Below are 6,000 nucleotides of genomic sequence, written 5' to 3'. Positions count from 1 at the left end.
TATCCACAAGCTTTGCAATGAATTTAACGCTGAATAGAACACTAATGACAATTTAATATAATGTAATCCAAAAAAATAATAATATTGCATATGTATGTATCTAATATAATATGATGACTAAATACAATCATTGATATCAAACATTCAATTGTGTTTACATATAATGAATCCATCTACCTCTCTTTTCTTTTACTCTCCACTTTTTACTCTTTCTTAAACTTTTGTCCTCTCCCTCATTAACTCTCTCTCTCACTCTCTTGCGCTTAAAATTAATTTGTTTTGTATTTAAATGAGTTTATGACACAAGAGCGAAATACAAGAAAATATATATTCAGTAGTAGTAGTAGTAGTAGTAGTAGTAGTAGTAGTAGTAGTAGTAGTAGTAGTAGTAGAGGGATGGGGGAGAGAAAGAGCGTGAGATGGTGAAGAGGGGGAGGGAGAGAGAAAGAGAGAGAGAGAGGAGAGAGGACAAAAGTTTAAGAGAGAGTAAAAAAAGTGGAGAGTAAGAAAAAATAAATGTAGATGGATAGTGAAGTATTTATTGACACAAATGTTTTATCATTGTCATCTAGGGTTTTTGAGGAATACTACAGACATGTAAAAACAGTAAAAGTTCTTCGATTATTTCTTGTAAGTACCTCTGTGATGTAAAAAATGTTCTTTGAAAAACAACCAATTCGGAGTAAGCGTCCAAGGAAATGCTACCCTAGAACATCAATGACCCACCATGGAATGACATCTGAGGAACCATATCCTATGGGGCTTACCATATCAAATAACGCTCATCTGAAGATTTGAGGCCAACTCTCACCTCATCTGTAAAGAGAACCCGTCTCAAACTTCCAATGTCCAATGTTCCTCTGGGAATTGGAGCCAGGCAATGTTATGAGATGAAAGAAAAGGTCCAGGAACCGTGGGGCAAAGCTCTGAGGTTATTTTCATTGAGCCTTCTCCTTACAATCCGAAATCAAAACATTTCCGACTTATCTGATTTCTTATCTCATTTTGCGTAATACTGCGGTTTCGTAGACCCTGATGACAGATGAATCTTTCTTCTTTTTCGTCCACCCTCACGTAGTGTGAAGCCCGTTTCTCTAAAGCACCGAACAACCATTCATATTGTACAGTTACTCTCAGTTTCCTGACGACTTCGCGTTGCCTGTATCCTTCCGCTATGGTATTCTCCTCTAATGGTACGACCCTGACACTGTCCTAATCACCCAAATTCCCGACTGTAGTTATTGAAAAAGGTTTAAGAATAAGATCTAATGAAATCACCGAACGAAAATTATTTACCGAAAGCGAGCAAATGGAAAAACATAATGCTACAATTGTTCAAACAATTAATTACTACCAAGGAAAACTAATGTAGGAATATAATGGGTTTAATTTTAAACTAAATAAATTGAATGAAAAATTGTCCATCAGTGTATATTATATGGGAACATAATCAATGAGAATATGTTAGAGATAAACCGCAAGACATTCTGATTACGATGTATGACGGATGATATAATCATCACTTTCGACAAAATATTATTAAATCCTTTAAAGGTGAGATTTCACAAGGGTGTCTGAGACAATAGAAATTCAATAGACGCGTGTGTACCAGCATGTGGGAACGTTAATAAACACACGTTTAAGACTTGTCTAAATTCGTAATTAAAATAAATGTAACACACTTTGCTTTGTCGTTCTAATAAGTCTTTATAACCGAATTACGATCATGAACAACATAATCTGTATTAAAAAGGATTCTCTGCCAAGGTGATGATCATATTCAATTAAGAGTGTACACGAGATTAATACAAAATAAACCGATTTAAATGTTTTATTTTTAATTCTCTTTTTGAGGATGAACAATATTACTAATGCTCCATTTCAAAAGCATATTTGTCAACTAAGTCGACATGAATTAGTGTCGTGTATTTGAGGTTTCCGTCCTTTAAACAACGGCATTCCCTGACTTGAACAAGCTAAAATCGGTAAAGAATGTGAAATGACATTACTCTGAGATATCGAAAGGAACATAAATTGGCATATACTTTCTTTGGAAAGGAATAAAATAGGTTAATCCTTTACATTTTTTAACTCGATGGGATTCCATTTGAAGAAACGTAAGATACATCCATGTACGAAATATTACAATTCACTTATTGCCTTCTAATGGGGAACGGTACTATAGGCGAGGCCAATTAGTATCGGAAGACTTTCAGTTGGTTTTTGAGCGAATGCCTTTGTAATTAGTCTAAAGGTCCGGCCATCAGAGTAAATGGAACTTTAGTTCATTAATGTCAAAGTACTAACCAATTACACGCGTTGAAATTCAAACGGTACAGTCAAACCACTTCCTGTCCTTTTTAAGCCGGAAACCAACAAAATGAATAGCTTGACGTCAAATTTAGTAGATTGCCAGTAAGAAAAATTTGACAACCTTGATTACTCACCAAATGAAGTAACCTAAGATATTGCATTAGACACACAGCTTGACTAGTGGAAATCTTCATACAAGGGAGAAAAGGAAAAGGGGAGAAAAGAACATGTAAGCTCCAAAAACAATCAAATTAGATAGAGCTAAATACAATAATAATTAATAACAAGGTACATCCTTATTTATTTATTTGTTTATTACATCTGTTTTAGCCTTTAATAGCATACAAAAGAAATTGGATTCTTACAGCAATGTGCACATTATCTTAATAATTTACACTATTTTGTGAAGATAGTAGTTTTATAACAAATTACAATATTAACAATAATGTGTGGTGTTTAGTGGCCGTTAGTTAATGATTATTTGGTGATCGTGAGATGCGGTCTGATGTGACATCGGTTTTAGAAAAAACATTTTCTTTATCGTGCCAACGTTTCAATCTTTATTGAGATCATCTTCAGGGCTAAAAGTGTTTTTTTGTTGTTGCTTTTTTTTTTGCGGATGAGTCATTCTTGTGTGTCTACAAGTCCACATCATCCCTCATCATCATCATTTGCTAATGGTCACACCACACTATTCTTATTACATTTCGATGATTATTGCGATCATCTTCAGGGCTCAAAGTGTTTGTTTTCCAATGTGAAAAAGAATTTTTCTTCTTTCTTTTTCTTTCTCACGTCCTACATGTATTTGTGAAATTTAAACAATGTTTATGAATACCAGGTCCTGCAGATGATCTCACTAAAGATCGAAAAGTAGGCACGATAAACAACATGTTTTTCTAAAACTTACATCACACCAGACCGCATCTCACGATCTCCAAATAATCATTAACAATAATGGAATTATTGATAAATATAGTAATAACCAAAATACCAATTGTAGTGATGATAACAAAAGAAGAAGATTCAACAACAGAACAATGATGATTCATTACCAAGTTACAAAATTACGTAAATATCCTTTTATTACAATAAGTTATATCAAAATTTCTGATTTGATAATTATATATTGTGTTGAATTAATCGTAGAACAGTTCGTTTTTTTAGTGGTGCGAAACTCGTTCTAATCAGTGATATTGATTATTAACACGAGTTTGCACTAATAAATAAAAACGAACTTTTTATTGGTGCAAACTCGTAAGTTAGTTATTTGAAGTGTCATTCGATATGTATTTGATATATTACCATATTTATATATTAAGAATATTGTAACTTTAATGGGTTATTGGTGGCAGGTAGGGTTCTAGTAACTTTAGTAATTAGATATAATCATTTTAATAACAATTAATAGTAACAATACTTGTTGAGATAAATTTAGTTGAATGAATTAATGTAATGAATAATCTCACTGCCTAATGGTAATGGAAACACAAATAAATTACAATGATAATATTCTATGAAGGTTTAAGTGGCAAATAATCATAACTAAAAGTACAAATTAGTGTAATTCCATTTTTAAACGACAAAGTACAATATTTTTTATACAAAGTATTTTATGTATACTTTTACACATAGTTAATTTTATATTAAAGTAGTAATGGGATATTTACAACGAAGATCGCTGGTTTGTGATCGTAATTTAAGATTATATTTTTCAAAATCATTTGTTTTCGTTGAGTTATTTTTTATTTTAAAGTAAGAGCTTTAGAACGGTAGAAATTCGACTTAGTTAGACTTTCCCAATCTTCCAGTTAAATTTTTTACATCGTTTGTTTGGATATTATGACATTTGCTATAACTCTTCTCATTCTATAGAACTAAGGATGTTGTGTAGAGTACACTAATTAAATGGAATGTTCTTAATATTTTTTTAAGATTTACTATTTTAAATCAGGAAGGAACAATAATTTTCGTCTTAAATTCAGGCCTCTTTAATACACTCAGATGAGGGCACCCTGTCTCTAATCTGACAAAACAGCCCGGAGAATTTCGTGAGAAATGTAATAAGTACATTAAGAGTTTTCTTGTACTCTTTCCAATTCAGTAATATCGGCAATAGCACAAATCTATGAACAATATAATAGAACAGACATCTGAGATTAGAAGAATCAGTTTATATTGCCACCAACCGGATCTGAAAGATTTCAGTATGTTCAACACTCCGGGAATCGAAGCACAGCATTTTACAACAAAATAACCTGAATAAATTTCCCAGAGGAGAAGAACAACATGCCTAAATAAATCATTCAGTTTGAGACTAGGAGTGAAGCATTATTATATGTAAAGGGTTTAATTCCCTTCTTCCTTGTTTTTTGAAATGGGACAATTACCATTTTCAGTGTATTTACCTCGACGTCATACACTGAACACGTACAATACCCCAAACTTACCAGCAGTTTTAATTTAAATTGAGCATCATGCTATGAGTATGCAGCACTCATTATGTCATCAGGTAAAAAATACCACACGTTTTTTATGCTGTCAATGACCTATATCAATTTTTCATCTCCTAAACTGCGAAAAAATTTCATCATATCTGCAATGAACAAAGCGAAAACAAGCTGGGAGTAAATCATCCAATTCTATAACTATTCTTTACAACGTCCTATAAAATATCAACTTACTAAAAAGGATAAGAAAAATTCAGAAGGAAATCCGCTACTATGATATCGTGTACAGATGGCTCCAAAAGATAAGTCCAGATATTCAAAAGATCAGTCCTTTTCGCTCAACATGTGAACAATCAAAATCATTATAAAGTTCACCTCGGTATTCAAGCTGAAATACCCGTCATCCATGATTGTTCCTTACCAAAACCTAAAAAGAGGTGTCCTGACACCAAAATTCTCATGAGATCGCTAGCCAAGCATGTAAAAAACCACATTAAAATTAGTCAGTAAATGTATCCAAAATCTCGAAAATCTGGGGAAACGCAACAACCTGATGATACTTGGTACAAAGAAAGAAAGGAATTTCAAGTAACAAAATGGATGACAAATCTGGAAGGTCATACATAGCCTCTGAACCTCTTCTTGGTATGACCAAAACAAATCCTCCATGTCAGCATCAATTCATTCAAAACAGACAAAACAAGAAGTGGATAAACTCAAAAGGTGCTAGTTTCTGTTAAAACAACTCTCTCCAGGATTGGCAAACTCATCGCTACTGTTAGAGAGGGCTTAACTCACAAGAATGATAGGGCTATATATTGGTCACTGGCATCTGAGAATATAACATGGGTATATTCAATATTGATACCATTTGTAGGTTATGCACTGAAGAGAAAGAAATAACCACTCGAATCATCTTTGAATGCGAAACTCAATGAAGATGGAACCTAGGATATCAATAAAACCCATCGAAATGAACTCTAGCAACGACAGTCAATGACCTAATTAAGAGAGATTACAATGCATTAAAAAACTAGGAACAGTACAATAAGCCAGAAAGCAAACTTCATATTCATATTCATCAATATACAAAATAGTATTCTTGATTATCGGGTGCTTCATTTTTGGAATATGCATCCGCATTTTAGAAACTACTCTCTATAGGTTAATACTAGAGGTTGTTAATTTATTTTATCTATGATGTGTATGATAAATGTTGTCTTACAAAAGTGTCTCC

The sequence above is a fragment of the Cimex lectularius genome, unplaced genomic scaffold (genome assembly GCF_000648675.2).
Source record: "Cimex lectularius strain Harlan isolate CLEC.00 unplaced genomic scaffold, Clec_2.1 scaffold275, whole genome shotgun sequence".
NCBI classification, from domain to species: Eukaryota; Metazoa; Arthropoda; class Insecta; order Hemiptera; family Cimicidae; genus Cimex; species Cimex lectularius.
This window is presented reverse-complemented; position numbering follows the sequence as displayed.